At 44.4% G+C, this 22,217-nt stretch overlaps 1 protein-coding gene across 1 annotated transcript in view; it reads left to right on the forward strand.

The window, feature by feature from the left end:
* The first annotated feature begins 5,067 nt into the window (after positions 1–5,067).
* Positions 5,068–22,217, forward strand: part of LOC8035387 (serine/arginine repetitive matrix protein 1) — an 89,973-nt gene continuing 72,823 nt past the window's right edge. Inside the window, exon 1 of the mRNA XM_029975509.4 lies at positions 5,068–5,162. The gene's annotated coding sequence lies outside the window, so the exon portion shown is untranslated. The remainder of the gene's footprint in view (positions 5,163–22,217) is intronic.

Here is a 22,217-nt window from a genome sequence, read left to right on the forward strand (position 1 = left end):
CGTCCACCGAGACCGAGCTAAATACGATAACAGCGCCACCCTTTAGCGACGAATTGCAACATGAAAGTTTCCTTATATGGTTACTGCCAGAGTCACTAAATTTTCCCGTAATACCGAAACTCACACACTCAAAATGCCAAAATAGCGGCTCAATCTTTTTTTTTTTTTTAGTGTGGTTGTATTGAGTTTTTAGAAAGCATATTTTTGCGTAACAACAAACGGAAAAAATCTTTTTGTCGGAACTTTTATTGGAGAGCAGTACAAAGTAACGGGCATGTGATGTTTTCTCAAATCTTTAGTTTACAAGGTTTTGCGACACCATTAATATTGTTCTTGTACGGCCATGCCTTTTCGGTGATTACAGATAGCGCGTCCCGACCTGGGCGCGTCCTATCTTCGGTAGTAATTCACGGCGCATCCGCTCAGGGGTCGGGGCTTGGCATCCCTGAAACACCTTCCACTGTATACGCCTCGGCGCCAAAATGGACGATTAGAGCCAAAATAGAACCGTCAAAGCGGACGCTATTGAATGCGATAATCCCGAACCAATAGAAGCAGTCGTGCAGTTCCCCGAGTGGTCGCTGCGGGAAAAATGGCTGCGTTGGGATCGACATTGGCTCGGTTCTCGAGTACGGATCGGTGTCACTTTTTTCAAAGCAGGCTCTATGGCAGCTTCCACACTGAGTTGTTCTAGTAGCGTTGCTTGATACAAAGAGAATAGTCTCCAAGATCCAATCCAATCCAATTCACTAGGTAAAAAAGATGGCGGCGCCCACAGGATAATCGGCGAATGGGTTTCGATACTTGAGGTACAGCCTATTGAGCGGCTGTAGCAGTATTGAAGTGGATGTGCCTAAATATATTTAGCGAAAAATCTACCGGCAAACGCAGTAAAAGTACAGGGAGCTCTCGAGAAAAGAGAGCCGTGCTTTTCGGCCCCGATAAATAAACTAAGCATCACGGAAAGCTCAAATTCTGTGAGAATGCGACGCAAGCAGTTTGGATTGAACGCGAAATTTTGGTAACATGACGTCCCAGGAGCAAAAAATACTTGAAAAAAACGAAAATACGAAACTTTTTTTATATTTTTCGACGCGTACCTAAGCCTAATATTGTCAAAACAAATAATTATACAGTGAACACTTGAACGATTTATATCAGTGAAAAACACTTAGCAACGAGAAAAAAACTGTTACTTCTTGCTGATCAGTTTTTTGTTTTGTTTTCACTCAAATGGGTGTTACAGGGGCCCACAATGTCGCTTCTTCTTTTGACGATATATGCTTAGGTGGACATTGGCTCAAACATTTTTTTTCTCAGTTATCTTTTGATGAAAGTAACATCATATTCTCTCACTTTCGCGTTCTTTCCCAACCGCTAGCGCCACGTTCTCACGGAGTTCGAGCTTTCTGCAATGTATAGTTTATTCATCGGGGCCTAGGAACACAGTTCTATTTCCTCGAGAACTCCCTGTATTGCGCCCTCTTTTCGCACCTCCAGGTTTTGGCCGCTGGCCGTGCTACAAAATCTTAGACCATCGCGAGTGAACGACATTTTTATTGCTTTGTGCTCTGACCATGTAATGCTGCCATGGCTCTGTGCTAATACGCCCAAATGCGAAACTCGATAAATAAATACGCCCTACATGAAAGCAATAAACTCCACATAGAGCGCGAAACAGTGTCGCTGTATACTTAGCAGTCGGCTTGGTGCCACCCTTCTACTATATAAATTTGTCATCTGCAAACTGACCGAGAATCATAGTTGAAGACCCGGGCGTGCATATTCAAAATGAAGTGAGGAACAAACTTACACGAGACAGCGCGCAAAAGCAAACATTTCCAAAGTGAGCACACAGAATCATGGAGGCGGCGCTTTTTGACCGGTTTTCTACTCGTTTACCCCTTCCTTGACATGCATTGATATTTACTTAGTAGACTTTTCTCTCGTTTCCTGAATTCGGCTGCGTAAGATCTTGGATGCAAAATATATTTCTGTGAGGCATTAACGTGGAGTGTGTCCCCGAAAAAAAAAAAAAAAAAAGTACAGTTAATTGGCACCGAAAGAATTATTCCGGATTTTTTTTTTTAATATGTGGATATTAATAGAGAAGTTTGCATTGTCTTGACATATGCGGTTACTCCGTACCAATCGAAAAAAAAAAACTGTATTTACCAAAGTAAATGTGTATTCTGAGCACTAAAAAAACACGAGAATTTATCTATGCATAATAAGGGTAACGAACGTGTTGAGAAATAAAAAAAAAAAGTCGCTAGCAAAATGCCGCCGTAGCACTGTCAATGCCAAGAGCTTGTGCCTGGAGACGTGTTCCCTCGCGCTCAGGAACAAAAAAGAAACAGAAGTGCCGGGAAAAAACTTATCAGATGTCATCACCCTAAGCAAAGTGCAGATATGAAGGCACCCGAGCCTGACGTGTCGTTACCTAAAGCTTAAAGGCAGAGCCAGCTGGATATGTCTTGGAAAGCTGAGCGAGCACCTGTAGCCGAACTCGGTGACGAGTTTCTGTGCCAACGCAGTCAAAGATAGAGGAGAGCGTGCGCTCGCGCAACTTGAGCGCCGATTAAAGCACCGCACGCGCTCTTCGAAAGACCACATAAAGAAGATGACCAAAAGATCAGGGCTGACTGGAACTTGGATTGCGCTAGTCAATAGGATGTCCAACACTTTTATTTCCGTTAGGTCTAGACGCCACGCTGGAGCTCGCAATGAAAATAACAAAGACTACCTCGAAAGCTAGGCAGTATTCTTAGTCCTGTTCCAATGCATGCACTTTTTTTCTATCCTGATATATCCTTGAATCATAAGGACAGATATTACTTTACTTTTTAATGGGTCAGCATTAGAACGCTCGTTTTTGAAAAAACCTGCCGGTTTCGGTCCGTTTGTCACCACCTTGCGCGACGTCGCGAGGAGAGTGGGGCGGTGAGGAGGTATCGTGTTGACAGATTCATTGTCTTACTACGGCGACGGGGAGGAAGCGAGAAGGTGACGCGTGCTGACGTCAGCGCTTCGGACCCGTACGAGCGTCGCACAGCTAGCACGGAGCCAGATATGAGTAGGCGCCGCGCCGCTTTGGAATACGGCCCAGCTCAGTTGCCGCTCTGATGATGGACATGGTGCTTTCCACGAGTGATATGGCTGAACCTATTTAAGAGTGACGACAGAAGAAAGCCGAGGCCACGCGTTTAATGAATAGAATCCTATGGAAATGCTAACGCATTTCCATCGGATGGATCCCCTTGATCGTCGAACCAATTTATTTATTAACACGACCAGCACGAGGAGCGTTCATAAAGTTTGTGTTATTTGCGGCAAATAAAGAAAGTATCGCCAAAGTTTGCGTTGCGGGACAAGCCCACGTCCCCGTAGTTTCGAAGCACGTTAAAAATGTTTATCTCACAATGCCCAATAATTTGCCCAGGATAAAGGTCCCTTCCCTTTGTCATCCGACCCCACGACTGCTGCCGCCCGTGCATAAACGAAGGTGACGATTAATGATTTTGGAACTGCAATATGGTCTGCTCCTGACTAAGTATGCATGTAAGGGCATAACCTGTCAGGAGCACATTATTCTGGTCCGTTCCCACGAGAAAATATTTTACCGGGACTTTCTGACTAGGTTGCAGCAGGTCATTAAAAGTGCGTTTACTCCACCACAACGCTCCGGTGACGCAAGCGGCTGCTTTAGTCTACAATCAAGTCTACAAAGTCTGTCTTGGTTTCCGTATTCACCCGCCCTGGCACCCGGTGAACTCTGCCTTCTTCCTAACACGAACAACTTATTTAGGCGCAAATGTATTCAGGGCGATGACAAGGTGATTGATTATCAAGGGGGAACACTCCCTCGTACCCCAAATCTAAACTTCTACAATCAGCCGCCAGCTTATCAGTTGGCATATGTCTGTCGCCTCGTGTAGTGTATATGTGGAGACAGACTAATCTCACCATCGACACTTGGGATCGCAGCTATATCTTTTTTCATGGTAGTGATTCAGACGTTATGAACACCCCTCGTACATGTGCCGGAGCTAAATGCGAAAGTAACAAGTTGACCAATTTTACGATCTTTTATTTAAATATATTTTCTCGTTTTCTTCTTCTTTCAAGGGCGGCTACGAGCATGAAAGAAAATTCAGCAGGCATGCGTACAAAACAGAACGGTAACCGATTTCGTGTACAAGTTCGGTGAATGAACCGTGATCTAGCGCGAGCAATAGCAAGCACATCGGAATATCCGCGGAGAAGATAGACTGGATAGTGCGCCGCCTCGGGACAGCATGCATGCATCTATAGACTAACCAAAAAAATTTTTTTTCTTTCGTGGCTTTTTTGTTGTTTGTGTTCTAATCCTCAGTGTGACCGAAAACCGCCGAGCATTCATAACTGCTTTGCGCGACTCATATCGTCGAAGCCAAATCAAAGAAAGCGCAGTCTCTCAACGCACCCGCCGAGAGTTCGCCTCCTCTGCGAGCAGAACCAATTTAGGACAAAATCTCAAGAAACAAATGTAAAAAAAAAAAAAAAAGAAAACAAAATGAACGTACGTCACGTCGTACTCGGTTGAAACAGATATCGATAAAAAAGAAACTCTGGCAGCAGCAGGAGCGGCGTTCAGAGCGCTCTGCGGTGCGTACAGGTCCGACGTGAGTGAGGCAGGTATAAGGCAATCGAAGGCACCTCGGCGTTCGTCCTCCTCCTCCGTAACAGGTTTGCCTTCTCGGCCGGACGCCCTCCCCAACCCTCTCTCCCCGCGAGGAAACCGGACCGACCGAACCAACGCTCACTCCTCCGCGTGTCCCCGCAGCCGCGGCGACGAGAACGCCGAAAAACGTATCCGCCGAGGCAGGGGCGCGGCAGTCTTGAGGCCCGCGCCTGCGCGCGACATCGAACGCCGAGGCAAAGGGGCGCCCAAAGTTGGTGCGCTTCGTCAGGTGCCCAGTTGCACCGATCGCCGCCGGAAAACGTGTGCTGTCCCCAGCTCCGCTTTTCTTCAGTGAGAATTGTGACCAATCATCGCTAACGGTTCGTTCGACCACAGTGCTGGAGTGAACGTCGCTTCTTGGATTTGCCTTCGCGAGCATCGGACGCATCGAAAATTCCCCGTAGTCGGCGGCGTCGCTCTTTCGAAGAAAAGCCGCTCGGTGAGTCCTCGTTGCTACTCCGGCGTAGATCCTTAGCATTTCTGAATGGGCCGGGCGACAGCCGCGGCCGCGCGGATACTCCTCCTACGAGGAACCCATGTGCATGCGAATGCATAGGTGGATTCTTTTTCTCCATGCATCTGCTTCTCCCTCGTGTGTGTTCTTTCCCGTATAGGGTTCGAACCAAAATGTTAAAAAGTTGTGCAGGAAGCAGGCTCGAACGAAGTCAAAACTGAAGTTGGTAGACATAGGAAGCTATCCAGATAGGCAGAGATCCGTTCACAGATTCAGTTCGTATTTTCTCTTTCTCGGTGCAATCAAGAAACAACGTTACGTTCATATATCACGTCGCGGGCAAGCAACATCGCTTGACCGATACACGGTCAAGCGATATCGTGTAAACCTGTTCCACAAACTCGTTGTCTTGCGGGCTATTTAAATATGGCGTTTATGCCGATTGCCTTCGGGCGAGCAGCGAATCAGCTTAAGATCCCGGCTAAGCGTGTGCCAAAAAGGCGTGCGCTCGTTCTGCCGTTCGCTCATTTCGTAAACTACCATCGCATTTCTATGACAACATTATTTAGCGAAGTGTCTGTCGTCGAGAACGTCTTATCGAGAACATCGAGATGGAGCAGGAGATTGCCGCGCAAAAGAGATGCGGGGAAGGAGCTTTCCGCGCGGCGACGATCGCGAATCGAAACTTGGGGACAACAGCCGATTACTTATGTCGCTAATAATGTCACTGAGAACGCACGCACAGCTTAGCACATATATGTCGACTGTTCTTTTCGACAACATGGGCATCCTATGTTTGTACCAATACTCGAGGATTTAAGGATTCATTCAGAAGTTGGGAAGCTTGTAACAGGTGTCGTGCCCAAAGCATCACGCGTATACAAATGCCAGCGATCGCGTCAGCGTCCCACACAATCGCCGAGGCACCTGCATCTTTGCATTGAAAAACCTGCCTATTTTGCCGCATCCCGGCCCAGAAACATAAATGGGGACGCAATAATAACCCAATAACAAAAATATTTGCGCAAGAAAAAAGAAACAACGGTTTTGCCGTTTTCGTGGAAGAGTTGGCAGCTCACGCAGCCTCCACAAGGGGTACTCGGTTCGAACCGCGCCATACGAGTTTTATCCACTTTCGGGTGCCTTTCTAAGACACTCCAGTTGTATCTCAAAACTGACTGCCGGTTTTTGTCTAGAATTTTCTAACATAACCTGTATAAAAGCAACCGTAGCAGGCAACATCGAGTAAATTGGCTTTTCGTCATCGTTGTAAGATGCATGGTTCCCTTTGTGTTTTGGCTCCCCCGTGATCCCCCATGAAACATTTGTCTTTGCAGTCCCATCTACTGATTTTTTTTATTATTCTTGACATAACATCGCCAGAGCTGCGCGTTGACGAATCGAACGTAAATGGTTGATTGAGCGTTATAGCCAGAGAAACTCAACTGCTCATAGAGAAAGGTGATTCGACAAAGAATCAGCGACATTCGACCTCACGTTCGCATTAAAGATCTCCTTGAATTTGGCTAGAAGAACGGGAAAAGCTCGTTTAAGTAGTCCTTGTGCTAAAACCTTTTAACTAGTTCTAGTACTAGTAAAAAGCTTTGGTTACAGCTTTCCTTAATGTGTGATTGCCACCAGGTTCCAACGAGAAGTGCTATTCAATTTTCAGTTATTACCGTACTGTGCCAGGAAAACCAGAATACTAGACACAGTGGTTTCATGACACTCCTCCTCAATGGCGGCTTGGAAGCAATTATGCTGGAATGCACTTCCGACGGAACCTTTTCCAGTCGACTGAAACAACCGTATGCATGTAATTTGCTGCGAGTTTCACGTGGTAGCCAATGTTTTCCCGGAAAAAGACAGGCCATACTTAAAAAAAAAAAATAAACCTAGAGGCAAGAGAAACAAAAATGAGCACAAACACAACGCCTCAATGACTGACTTTAAAACGGTGTCGTGGGTGTTTTGTTTTTTTTCTTTTTCTCTAGTTTTGTGGGGTTTTTTTTTTTTTTTTTCTTTTCAGTATGACCCTGCCCTCACTACAGGCACTGTATCCACGATACACCACGTTCTGAGAGCTAAATGTTGCCGAACATATTCATTATAAATTCCAGTGCTTCACAGATGACAACTGGCAGCAGCGCGCAAAAACACGAGGACAAAGGGGTACGAGACGAGCGCCGAAGTCAGCGCTCCTCTTGTGCATTCCTCCCTTTGTCCTTGTGGTCTTGCGCGCTGCTACCAGTTGTAATGATGAACCAGCTCCCCGGCATCGCCATATTGATCTTTCACAGATAGTTTCCGGTCCTTGTTACATCGAATGTCTCACTTAATACCTTTTGTTGAAAACAAAACAAAAAATTTCGCAAAATAGCACGCGGGAGCAACACGCATAGCCCACAAGAGCATATATATTCGCCAATTCATTGCGTACACAACGTTACAATTAAAAGTCTTTTAAAACACTTTAATAAAACAATGTAGCGTTCATACAAAACATATATCGTCGCGTGCGCGACATTCAAATAGTGTGTGCATATACTCAACAGCTATAGTACAGCGAAAGCTTTGCAACAGGGCACATATTCATTTTCAGTTCCTTTACATGGACAACGTCTAACTTTTCAACAATACCAATAAATCTATTTTATAGTCCACAGGTGATAGCCTGGCCAGAACGGGGTCAGATCCTGTGTACACCAGTCGTTTTTTTAAGTCCTACTGGTGCGGAACTTGACAAGAATAGCTGGTCTAATTATAACGTTACGTAAGTTGGATGTTCGTCGTTAAGTCTTTACTTTGTCTGCTGCGACAACTTGATATTTTTTTCAATATCGTAACTGACTTACGCAGCTTCTTTCTATTAAATGTCAGATCAAGGGCAGGGTCACGCCCACACAAGAGGTAAAAGGGTGGAGTGCGAACTGCATCGCATTATCCGATCTTATAGCCCCCACGTAAGGCAGTGTATTGGAACACTTTCCTTCAGATGCAGGATGATAAGCGGTTGATTGTTGCCGGACGTACACCGCTCTACTTAATATAGGTTTGTAACTAGTGCAAGGGGGCCCCCGGGCTTGAGGATAATTCTCCTCTTAATGTCAATGAACCTCGTCATAGTGGAAGTCTTGATTTTAAAGGGAACCTGAAACACTTCTGGGAAGAAACGCGGTAGAGGTGAATTCGGGCGTATTTTTATCCCGTGAATCTGAAATCACGTTCGTTTACCCCGAAAAACCTCTGATCAGTCCTGACGTCACACTCGGATCTTTGGACCGTCAAGCGCGTGTAGCTCGTGTGCACAGCGCGTGCAATTGCAAGGTTGCCAGGTATATTCCTTCGCACAATCGTGACGTTTCTTTCCGACCTTTTTTTTTTATAAAAATAGCAGGAGTGCGCGCGCTTAGCTTTACAGGCGCTGAAGATGCGCGAGAGCAGAGATTGTGTAAACTCCTATGCTCTGTTTCATGCTTAGCGTGTAACGCTCTCAACGCTACTGGCGCGACAGCGTGGCTTTATCTATGGTGTTGTTTGCGCGAGAATGCGTGCAAATTATCAACGAGATCATGCCCCACGCTCGCGCTAGTAGATTTGACAGCGTTGCACACTAAGTATGAAACAGAGTATAATGTGATGTTACGTCCTGGGATGGAGGGGCTTCAGCGGTACACTCTAAAAAAAGTCTGTGCGTCTACTTTCACGCACAAAAATCGGAGAGCCAATCGGCGCAACTTACGGAGGCAGCTCAGCAAACGACGATGCCGAAACATATGTTTAGACCAAAAAACGCAGTCTGAGTTGTGACATTAAGCAATGCAAAACGTCACGCTTGCATTGCTTAATGTCACAACTCAGACTGCGCTTTTTGGTCTAAACATATGTTTCGGCATCGTCGTTTGCTGAGCTGCCTCCGTAAGTTGCGCCGATTGGCTCTCCGATTTTTGTGCGTGAAAGTAGACGCACAGACTTTTTTTAGTGCACTATGAAAGTTAATTTATGCAGCCTCCGTGCACCAAATTGAAAACAAAAATCTCGATATTCGTAATCCTGGAGGCCAATTTAGGTGGCTTTCCTCAAACTCAGGACCGCTTCAGTTTCCCTTCAAGCAGAGCTTTTGACACAAAACTATTGGTTGAATAGTCTACGGCTACTATAAGAATCTTGTACAGCTAGGTCATCGGGAAAATCCAAATTTGTCGAGTTTGACTGTAATATGCTTACATTTTCTGCAGGGGTCCGTAAGGGGACCTTGAAGTCATTTTAACACGTTAACAAATGCCAAAAGTATTTACTAACCGTTGGACGTCTAGGCCAGTCTAAACCATAAATAGTTGCTATAAATATCGCCTTGGTGCTTGAAAAGAAATAATCATCTCTTAATGGGAATTGAAAATGGAGATACCTCTCAATTTGCACTTTGAAATATGAAAACAAATACTGTACGAAAATTGTGTCCCGATAAAAGCAAAGTTTTCTTTTGGAATACTATCGTAATACCTTTTTATGGTTTACCTCAGATGGTAACTCACACCATACACCGCCCACTCGCCATTTGTCCGCGAAATCATGCCGACTACCAAGCGAACATAAATTGAGCTCTGCCTAAATGTGTCCTACTAAGAGAAAACATCACCCTGACTGAAACCCGCACGTTAAGGAATGGTAATTATTTCCGGTACTTTGACATATTTTTTCGGGTTCAATAATGGACTTTATAAATTATAATTCGCCGATTCTATCAATGTGACGAATAATGGCGGTGTAACCCCAAGTGGTGAATTAGGAAGCACGAGCTACCAACCTTCACAAGCCACTCGTCATGCACCGTTCTTCAAACTTTGCTAACAACCGCTGGTATTCTGTTCACATGCGAGCAAGATACCTACGCTGGTGATGCTCTCAAGGACAGCCCTTTGCTGCTCAAATTGGGAGCTTTTAATAAAGCAAGATACTATAATTTATATTAGTGTATTGATATCTATGTTTGGTATAACTTGTTTTATAACTAAATCTAATAATCATCAAGCAAGAAAGATGTATATAAGGCTGAACAGAAGCAAAAATAAGTGCTCTTTTCACCAACTCGGAGCGTAGTATATAGTATAGTACCCATGTACGCTCGAAACTAGAATTTGCATCTGTAGTCTGGAACTGCATATCTATAACAGCAAGTGAAAGTATAGAACATGTACAAAAGCGATTTGTGCGCATCATTTACGACCGATATTTTGGAAGAAAGTGTTTTTATGAATATAATTCGATTTTAGCAAAATTAACATTGGGCACCTTAGGTAAAAGAAGGTCCATTCGGGATGTTCAGTTTTTACATAGGCTAATTCATAATGCAATAGACAGCCCTACTCTCCTCACCTGTGTTCACTTTCGAATACCACTTAGAACGAACTCTAGAAATCCTAGAGTCTTTTACCCAGACCTCATTCGAAACGCATCACCGGTTTCGCGTATCCAACATGTTTTAAACACGCAATTTAGTGACGTCGATATTTTTAGTACAAACCTGTCTTTTGGAGAATGATCATTTTGATGCATGTGTTTTTAATTAACATATATACACGTTTGTGTGCTTGCATGTTTTTTTTTCTTTTTTTTTTCACAACTCTTTATTTTGTTTACTCTGTATTTTGGGTGTATTTCAATTGTGTGTGCTTAACCCAGTAGGCTTTCGAGCTGTTGGTTAGCACAAGAGAAAAATAAACATTGATTGATTGATTGTAGAGCTCGCTTTCTAGATTCAACTTAGTTTGCCAGCTGCGTAACGCCTTAATGCAACAAAATTAAAACGGGAAAAAAAAATGAAAAGCAAGCAATTTAATGTTCAATTGCATTTAAGTCAAAACGCGAAACAGTAAACTAAATATTTTTTAACTAGTTAAATAATCATTCTGTATTCGTCTATTCGGCTAGGTTTACATCAATAGGAAGGTGTTAACTAAACTTTGCAATACGTTTACAGTGACTCTTTATTCCGCATTGTTATCAATGATGTCAAATCTATCTATTAATCTGCCAGGTTGAAAAATACATCTAGTGGTAATCACTATTTTCTAGCTACAATGATTTAATTAAAATTATCTTACTTAAATAAAACTAATCTAAAAAAACACAACTAAATCTGACTTGTTTAATTTGAAACATATATTATATTTCTTTTCTTCTTTTTTCTTACTCTTGTTCGTGTTTTGCATGACATAGGGTGACAAGGTTTTGTTTCACCAGACATATGGAAGTTGGAGATGTTTGTTGGCAGGTGGAACGTAAGGAACTTTGAAGTGCAGTTTCTACAAAACATAGTTTGGGTGACTTAGAAATTCAATGAATAGAGACTTGAGCCTATTTACTAAGACGGTTTCAATTCGAAAATATTTGTTGTGCCGGTCAGTGGCACAAAACAATCCATCACACACACTAATCATTGTAACTCCGTGAAGGGCAACAACATTTCAGATCGCCAGCACTTCTTTGTTTTTAGGTTGAAAAACTTCAGAAAAGATTTCGGATAAACCCAGCAACGGCTTGCGACCACCCTGCGTTCCAGCACTCCACACGGCCACGTAAACTACTTAAGCCTGATTAAAATGTTGTGATTATGCTTGTGCTTTCGCAGCTGCGACGTTCAGAATTGCGCATTCCACTACGCTTTTTCTGTCGCATGAGCCGCGTCGCAACTGCGAAATCGCAAGCGAAATTGCAACTTGTAAATCGGGCTTTACAAGCAACAAGTTTAACATACATAAGCAGAAACAGCAAATACAAACACCCTAAGGCCGACACGAGATCGATATCACGACTTTGTTGAGTGCTCCATTGCCAAATATGCTTGGAAATTAAAGGCGCTCATTTGCTAAGAACTGCCTATGCAATAAAAGGCTATACCTCTATCTCACGTAAATTTCAAGGGCCTTTGAAGTCTTACGTAATTTTAATTAAAAGTTCTTACATCGTGCCGTATGCTAGCTGAAGCCGGCATTCGTGCCAAGTGACATTTACTATCAAGGGGGTTTTGGAAACTCCTTCATCCATTTACGAGAGTATACAAGTGGATACTTTAAGTTCCCAGTTTATGTGCGTCGGGTGAATGAGCATCAAAGGAGAAAGCATAGCTATATCTCACAAAATATTGTCCTACACCCATCTACAAGCTTTAAGACGTACCTGAGAAAAGAGCAGTTGAAACATTACCGTTTGTACAAAATAAAGTCGCTCTGCATCTGAGGTTTTGCAACACTGGTTCAGGATCTAGATGAGAAATTTAGCCTTTGCAGCATCACCACCAGCCTGGGGTCTTGAACATGCACCATGCTGTAGCGATATACATACGCAAACGCAAGCGGGTACGACGATCATTCAGATTGAAATGGGCAGAGGTATTTCTTCAAGACGTGTTGTCTTGAAAACCTTTGGCACTTACCCAACGAAGGGATCGGTGCAGAAAGACGTAGATGGCGAAGTCATATCCAACGTTGTCAGATCAACAGGTGACGATGAATGTCTCGCCGCCATTTCGAAATTGGGCGTGAACTCAAGCAAAGGGATGCTTCAAATCAGATGAATTATACAGTAGAGATCTGGGCGCTTTATGTACTTTCTACGTATTTGTAGAAGCTGCTATTTCACAATCGTCCCTTCGCCGCCGGCGTACGAGGTATCAGCCACTTGCCATTCTTCGACGCTCTGGCCCTCTTGAATCGTAAAAAAAAATAATAATAATATTGTACTATTGATAACTCGGGAATCGTCGTTGTGTTACTGCCGTTAAAGCAATGTCAGTTGAAAATGTCGTATGAGAGCAGAATCGTGATTGATAATTACTAATCTCAAAAGCCTTCGCTTTTCTAGATTCGTAGATTAAAATTGCAAAACGTTCGTTTTTTTTGTTTTTTTTTTTGGTTTTAAAGTTTGGTTTTACATATATTTGTTTTTATCATGCATGGGCCACACTTGCTTCTTTACTTTGTATAACTTCGTTCTCGTTTATGTACAGTGCTATTCCTTTTTGTGATGTTGCCAAGGGGTCCCTTCAACTTGCATAAAAAAAATATGATTTTACTTGACTTTGTTAAATGTCCGTAAAACGGTAATCACACACATGCTTATTCTTGCTCGTTCATATTTTATGAAACAAACATATAGTCTCTCGGGGTTTGAGGAATTTATTTTTTGGTACGGGCAAACATTATCCGACATTGCCGCAAACACAACTTCCGCCATAGCTGTTTGAATGGTCATATTGTGGCTTCGCCGCACTGCACCGCAGCACCCTCTAAGGCATTTGTCCACCTTTTTTTACATCTTCCAAGAAATAAAAGGTATTCCGTACAGCAGCACTTTCCGTTACAAATATGATCAGTGTATTACTCGAAATAAGGGTGCTAAAAGCGCGTCCCCATGGGTGTAAATCTGCGTGCCACCCTTTTTATACACGGGTGTTAACATTTTAATGCCTAAGACGTCTCTAAACGTTTTCGAACTGCGTCGCGTCGTGGGTGAAGCCTACGGGGTCGTCAGAAATGTAAAAGGGGCGACGGGCAAGGAATGCGATGTAAAGGGCACCAACCGAGAAGCCCAAAGTTGGGTCTCAATGCTGGTAGGATCGCCTTTGGAGATTTGTGGACGGAGCTGAATTCCTGTCCCCAGAGGCGAAGCTTGTCTGCATAGACCAGCTGAGCTGGCGTACGTACAATCGATGTCCGTACGTTTCACGCGTTGCGCGGAGGTCGAGAAGCAGCATATGATGTAGGGCGCTCATGTGGACGCGACCGTCGTGAGCCTTGACTGAAGCATTGAGGGTGCGGTGAAAATACCTGACGACCCCGCTGCTGATGGAATGGTACACAGTCGTACAAACTTCAATGGTTCTGAAAGGTGTGGCAAGTTATCGAGACAAGCCAGGCTCGACAGTAACGACACTTCTGTCACCTTGGTGCTCAAAATCATTATTTTCAAGTATTTGAGGCTACCTCTGAAATCGCAGGAGACACAGTTCCGTACGTCATAAATATTAAAGCAGTCTACGATAGAAGAAACTAATATTACCTTAGCTTTCTGACATCATACCTGAGGCTAAAAAAATATCTCATCATTTAATTTTAATTATTAACAATTTTGACCGCTTTCCTGCGCTAAGCTCAAGAATGGCCTTGCCCACAACAAAGTACCTCTATCCATGATTACAGACGACGGAACTCTAAAACAGGCATCCAACCAGTGGCTTAGGTTTTCGCCTTCGTTTCAACAGTGACGTGTGATGTTGGTATCGCTTCCGGCCAGCGGGTAAACATGTCAGTGCATGTCAGCAGGTATTTGCGCCCGTCAAATGGTAGCAGCGGACACACAGCGATCAGATGGGTTGTGATCAAAAATAATTACGTTCCCATAATTGAAGATGAAAGATATTGTAGTCTTTATTGATACTTGGTTAAACAATCTGCTCCTTTCAGAGGCATTGTTTCGCTCGGATTCCAGGATCTGCCAGAGCAGTTGCAACGTGATTTCAAGATATGTAGAATACGTTATAAACAAGTAATATTGAGAAATAGCGCGATGAAACAACAATGTTAACGATCATGTTGATAAATCTAGAGGGCCATCGGTGGTTAACGGACCGCAACTTGGAGTGTGTGGAGCGAAAACTCGCGCTGCAGAACCCAGGGATCCATGGGCTCAATTATCACCCTCGCTCGTTTCAATATGGATGAGCATCGCACCGGCTTGCGGTTGTGTATCAGCACTGCGCAACGTGCGTTAAATACCCGAGGCCAACAGTGACGCCGCACTCGCTAGGTTTCTCCTCTGCAGCGGAAATACCAGACAACCATTAGGGCTGACTAGCTTCCCTTGTCTAAACACACACACACAACAACGTTTATATAAAAAGGGAGTTTCAAACGGTTGCTGCGTGTGAACGTGGAAGACCCGTGTCGCAGGAGTTACATGACGTTGGGAGAAGTTTCTCCGTGCGGAGCCTGTCTTAGCAGATATTGAAAAAGAAAAAAAGGGCTATTCACTATTATGAGCTTCCAATTATAAAAGACCCCTGAAAAGAAAAAAGAATTTTTTTTTTAACACTTTGGGTGGGACACACGCGAGGAAAGTAAGTTTTACGAGAAAAAAAAACGTTTTAGAGCAATATTGACGGCGAGAGATTTATTTGAAATTCTGCGCTCGAAGTCCATGGCGTCACGGGTCATTCCGGAATGACCATCTCGGTCGTGAAGGCGAAGCCGATCCACCTCTCCTCCAAGCGCCAGAAATGCCGAGAGAGAACACAAGTGGAAAGGAGGTGAATGCCGACTAAATCGCGTCTCGCGCCCTTATTGCTCTAAAAAATTTAAAAAATAAATAAAAATATTTTTCGTCAAATTATGTTGTTTTTTTTTTTTTTCATGCATGTTCAAACTAGACTGTCATTTTTTTTTTCATGGGCTTTTTTAAGGGGCGATGCAACGATTTTTGTACTTTGCGCAAATACCGCTAAAAACGGATCTCTGGGGGTGACCCCCCCCCCCCCCCCCCCCCCCCCCTCGAAACGAAATCCTGGCTACGTGTCTGCTTGACGTTAATGGCCTGTAAAACAACCGCTAGTTTTTCACCCCACGCAGTCAAAGTCGCAAAAAAAAATTAAAGAAAAACCACCAGCGTTCACCTCCTCAACTCGCAGCCAGAACAAGCGGCCACGTGATCTGGAGCCGATTATATGCCGTCAATGTTGATCATGGCCACGCGCTGGGGTTGGCAAGGCACAGGACACGCGCCTAGTTCCAGACATTGTTACGGTTCGGCTATTGTCGTCATTGCAGCGATTAGACACGGGCCGAATTCTTCTCGATATATCGGTTATCACGAGCCCAAATCGAGTGCCCAAGCAATGCTAGGGTCCAAGCAACCCATGAGCCGCGTTCAAATATCGTCACTGGGCGGTACTGCGACCGCCCAGCAACGTCATCAGGTTTCGCGAAGGAGAGATTGAATGAAAACGCTCGCTTTTTTTCATTGAAATGAGACCGCAGCAAAGGCATTTCTTGGCCAGTGGCGTTGCGTGCGAATATCCTTGAGTCCCACGTGCCAGTAAGCTCGTGTAAAGTGAAAAACATCCCAAGCGAATATCGTCGCCACTGATCATTTCAAATAGAGCTCGTCGTTCTGACGTTCCCGCGCGCTCCGGTTTCCTCATTTCCCTCAGTTTCTATGCGATATGACAACTATACAGCAGCCGGCTACGCGGCTTGTGAAACAATTGAAGCAGGAAACAACGGGAGCTGTTGCATTAATATGCACATTTAAAATAAGTGTACACGTTTACGGAAAGCTTCATTTTTTTTATTAAACAGCGAATAGTGTCAACTGTGCGTACTCAGCGACTTTCAAAAAAAAAAATGAAAACGCACGCCAGGACTTTTTTTTCTCGCTAATAACACTATTTGTTATGACGGTGATTAGGCGCTGTAGCCTTCACACTCTAAAGAAATGGTATCAGCTTGCAGCCTTTGGTCTCATATAATGCACACCAAAACTCCAGTTCCACCTACCGCGCCCTATAGTCGAACAGACGGCCCCAAATACTGCGAGTGGCTTGATAACGGTGCGATATAACTTATTAAATAGCTAAAGTACGTATCAAAGACCACAGAAAGAAAGCACTGAGGGTTTTCAATAGGCCCAAGAAGACCCAGACTTTTGTTTATATAACCAGTAACACGTACACTATACTCGGCGACAACTTTTTTTGGCAATGCAGTGGAGGGTACAGGCACGTGTTCCCTATCCAATTTTGAGCGCTGGATAAGGCTGTGCGCAGGCTCTCCTCAACTTCGACTGTATTGCCAAGAAAAGTTGTCGCCGAGTATAGCTATTTGAATAAGTTGTACCACACAGCTATTAAGCCGCTCGTAAAAATTGGTACATTCCCTTTGACGTCAGTGCGCTGTACGTCAAACTGAAGTTTTGGGGTGTCTTATATGGGACAAGAGGTGTAAGAATACACCCGTTTTTTATTGTTTTTTTCTAAGATTGCACCATTTGATCAAGTTGTGCTAAAACAAACCACATGTGTCACAATTTTTGAAAGTGAACTTGTGCACCAAGTTAAGCTTTCTCCAATGAACCTCTTGCGGTCATCGGTAGCCGTTTTATCGAGAAAGGGGACGTTCCATCGAACACAATGTTGACGAACGCCGTTCCATGCATCGAGCTGCTCCCGTTTCATAAAACATTTTTATCGCTACTTCTTCTTTTAACGCCACTGTGATGGCGCATTATGAAAACGTGTAGAATGCCTGGCTACACAAAGATTTTTTTTTTTTTTTTTTTGCAGGGTGATGTTAGATTTTACAGTTCCTTGCCCATTTTTTTTAAATATACGCGCATTGCGCCACGATGGGTGAGCGCGTACCTTTTACTTGCCCATTGGTACCGTTCTACAGCCCGAAGGCTCTTTCCATGCTTGCTGAAACCCGCGTTTGTGAATCTCAATGTAACGAAGGATATCTCCACCCTGGGGCATGCAAACATACGCTTAGTTGAGGCAGGCAGCAGCTGTGTCCAGGCCTAGAAATGGCCCATTCCTTGTTCCCATTATTTATCCTATAATGCCCTGCAAATAATAAATTATGTATTGCCACGGTCACCATTGAAATCGTCGACCAGATTCCCTCAATTCCGAGTATGGGTTACCTCCACGAATCTCCAGCGGAAAAAATAACGAAAAAAGGAAACGACGTATGATATCTTTTGACCTCTCGTCCTATTTTCCGGCTTTTGTGGATCTCTTTTTTTTTTTTTTTCTACGGTTGCCCGTGGCGATTGGTGCCATCTTTTGGTCCGGATTGATTCCAATTCAGCTACGCAGTTACGTATCTAAAGCTGTGGCGTATCCTTTGACGTGACTGTGAAGCGCTTGTCGACCTCTGCGAAAGCAAATTGAAATCTAGTTCAATCTTATGTGCGGAATTCAAGTAATCAAAATACAGATGGCCAACTTTGTTGGTGCCAGTTATTCTAGTTTCTGTAAACCGTTTTCTGTCTCTCGAGGTAATATATAGTATGTTGCTTCTTTTAAGTTACTAAATAACACTCCAAAACAGCTTCAAAGGGCACTCAATAAAAATACTTCGATCAAAAGGAGTTCGATGAAACGGCTTCGATAAAACAGTGTTTGAGGAAATGGCGTTTGATGAAATGTCTTTTCCCATTTGGCGCCAACTGCCCGTTGATCTCTCCCATCCACTCTCTCACCCCTGTATTGTTTCGCCGATATTTTTGCTAAAACATAAACGGCAGAGCAGAGCTTTAGTAGATCGTTCCGTTATCTCCAGTAACGATCTCCCCACGCCTTTGCGTATGCATCGTAGCTGTTGAGTCCCCAGCACGCTGTAAGATAGACAGTGGTCCCCGCGGTTTAGGGGGACGTGGTGATCGAACGAACATTCCAACCGAACTTCGCAGGTCAAAACTTTTAATGATGGCGTAAGAGAATATAATAACGAAAATGCTGAGTTATGATAACTGAGGACACAAAGAGAGAAGTTTAAAGAAATCGGTTGAATGCCACAGTATCGGTTCAGGTAATTGTCCCCCCCCCCCCCCCCCCCCCAATCGCGGTACTTTACATTTCGTTTAGTAAGTATAGAACGTTTTCAAGTTACGTCAGTCTGCCATTTTGTTGTTATACGTCAGCACAATAAAACCTATAAGCTTCTATGTACTACATACTACGTACTTGATAGTGTTTGGAGCATCAAGTTGAAACACTTGCCTTTGGCACGCTCTAAAGTCACCGCATAGTGTGCTCCAATGACTTCAGCACGCTCCACATAGGCTGCTCAGAAGAACAAAATGGCGGACTTAGTGACGTCAATAAAAAACATCCTATAGGTGGATTCTCAAGGAACTCGAGTATTACCAACTGCTTGGAATTTGCATTTCTGCCTTCTGAGCAATTGACCGTGTTTTGGTTATCTGCCTTGCAAGCTACGCGCTCCAGGATAAACGAATACCCTATAGATATTCTGCGCATTACTGCTTGCCTTCTTGTGTAGGACGATGAAAATGTAGTCGTTCGACGGGGGCTATCTCCGGCACAACCCACTTCTAATTTGTACGCTGGTCGTTACACAACGTGGCCGACGAAAACGGCGGAAGTATAACCATGGTAACGAGGTTGACGACGCTGGTTTGACTGCCACTGGTATACCAAAAAGTGGGACCGCTCTAAGCGATGCGCGCAAATAAAGGCACCCGAAGGCTGGTTCAAACATTTTCGTTTGAGTGTATCAACCGCGTTACGAGCTTCCTCAGTGGCTCCGAAGCAAAGCGGCGGTCTACGGATCCCCAGTTGATGGCTTCGAATCTCGGCCGAGGTGCCCGCAATCTGACGGAGGTTCATTGCGGAGAAGGCGACGTGTAAACCGAGATTTCGGTTCAGCGTCAAAAGATCCCCAGGTGGTCCAAATTAATCCTCAGTCGTTCGCTGCGGTGAGCCAGATACTGCCCGCCTTTTGGCGCGCAAAAAGCCCCAAATATGAAGTGCGTTACGAGAGTGTTGCTATGGCAGTGGAAGTTCACGCGACGTGTTGTCGTGGAATTCATGAAGCAGTGTTGGAATAACGCGTTACTACTAGTTAGGACGTTACAGGCAACTGGTTCCTATTTTTCAGTAACGCGCTGATACGTTGTATTTCTAAATGAATAAGAATAAATTGTTTGCGTTACTATTTTACTGTGTCGTTTATCAAACTATTTTAGTCGCTAATCGTCACACTGAGTCAATCTTGTTTTTTGTTTTGTTTTTGCTTAAAAAGAAATTGTTCAAATTCTGTAAACTGCGCAGAAAAGTGAAGATTATATTTAACATGATGGACTATAACCCTGAGACTAGGAAGAAACAAAGCAAAGTGAATCTAATTAGAATGTAGACAAGAAAATAATAAATTTCTATAAGTTGAATAAACAAATGAATGAAATCATGAAATATACGATATAAAGATATGACATAAAATGGCCCCCTAAATTGCAATTCTTATCAGTGCTCGTATGTGCGGCTCATCCCTACCAGATAATATCGAAATCTAAGGTAACGCTCGTTAGATCTTCGAAGTAACGATAGCGTTACGGTAGCAGTAAACGAACAAAATCGCGAATGACATATGTAAAGAAATGACATGAAATAGCCCTGTCAAGTTTAATTGTTATTAATGTTCGTATCCACGGCTTATCGCTACCATATATAATACTAATATATAAAGTAACGTTCGTTAGCTTTTGCAAGTAACGGTAACGGTATTTCACTACGCTCTCCGAAGAGTTTTTCTTCCTTGTATGACGGTCCTGACACATTGGATATACATCAACTGTCTAGAGACATGATCGGAGCATGAAACACATAAGCTTCCAACCTGCTTGGGCGTGTCCGCAGATACTTTTGACACCATGTTTGTCGGGAACATCGTGTCTCTTGTACGTTGTACGAGCAGTAGTTGGCCGGCCATCGTCGGCGTTTTCTACAGCAGCAGAGACTCGGCGGACGACGGGCACGGGGCAGGCCGCACACCGGCGACCGCGAGTTCCTGTTTGGCAGCGCACGGAGGCCTTCTCTTTGTTTTCCGTCGGAAGCCGGTGTTCCCGCTTAAGAGCAAGGCCGTCCAGGTACGGGTAGTGCGAGGAGGGGAGAGGAGGCGGCCCGCCCGCTTTGTGGGTCGCGCTGCGTGGGGGTATCCGCCGCACCCGAACCTCAAAAGGAAGCGCGCCGCTTTCTCGGATCCCGAACACTTTCGCTCGACGCCCACATTAAGCGCCCGCGACGTTGTGGAGTCCAGATATGGCGCGTCACTGATTTTGTCACACTCACTTCCTCCGCGGGACCACTGGCGGGCGCAACCACTGGCGGGCGCAGGACGCGACGAGAACAGCCGCGCCACTATACTGAATTTCTGGCGCCACCTTGAGAAGGCCAGCGCGGATTGGACACGATTAGTGCGACAGCGTTCGGCTGACACCGTGTATCCAACCAGCGAGAAGACGAGCCGTACCCGAATGATGACACAGCGGTGTGTCCAACCCATACGCCGGCCGTGTTAGCCTACTTCCGATCGGCCCTTTTCAAAAGTCCGCACCAACGCCTGCCCGCCATTGCTCGATCACGTACTCTGAGCATGGATTGGACACGAGGCCTGGGTGGTCAGCGTTCGGCGCGAACTCGGCTCAGCTCGCATTGGATGCGAGTGTAACGTCAGCGTTCGGCGAAGACTCGGATCCAATCACGCGCTTTGTGTCGAAGCAATGGCGGCTGCCAGCTTTGCTCGGTGTACTGTTGGAAAGGGACTATTGGAGCCGAGAATTCGGCACTGTAATTTTGTTATCTAGGTGCTGTCTTTTTATGAATAATACTAATATTTATTTGAGGATTTTTGTAGGTTGGTTACAAGCGCAGATGTAAAACCGCAACAAGATACAAAGAATGGCGTGGGTACATTAAAAGCTTTTGAACCTCGCTGATAAAACTTGAGAGCGGGTTAGTGTGGACAACATGTTTTGGCTAACTGTTCCGTTCATCAACACGTTGTTCACTGATTAATACATTAGTTTTAACGTTGGTAGCTTAGCTCTGTTCCTTAGTAGCTCGATACCCAGATTCTGACTGAGTTCTGGGGGTGTGTCACGCGGGCTAAATTTATTGACTAAAACCTGACAGCAAGCTCCTGTATCTTTTCTAAGCAGGGCTAGCGTATTCATGCACTGCCAGAATTGGGGTTGCATGGGCTAGAAGTTTAGTGTCGCGCGATGTATAAATTTAGCCGTCTTCCTATACGCCATAATTTTGTTTGTGCTTTTTTTTTTTTTTTTTTGCAGGGGCATCGGTGTGCACGGTCCAGTTAATCTCGCTTGAGAGTAACCGGTTTTTCGGTTGTAAATCATGTGATAGGACTGAGGTCTCCACGTTTGTGTTTATTTTAGACCTTATTCATGGAAAAGCCGGGAGAACCATTCCTGCGACACAAAGGGAGGAAATATTCCTCTCAC

Source organism: Ixodes scapularis, unplaced genomic scaffold, assembly GCF_016920785.2.
Source record: "Ixodes scapularis isolate PalLabHiFi unplaced genomic scaffold, ASM1692078v2 PGA_scaffold1__304_contigs__length_218370807, whole genome shotgun sequence".
Lineage (NCBI taxonomy): Eukaryota > Metazoa > Arthropoda > Arachnida > Ixodida > Ixodidae > Ixodes > Ixodes scapularis.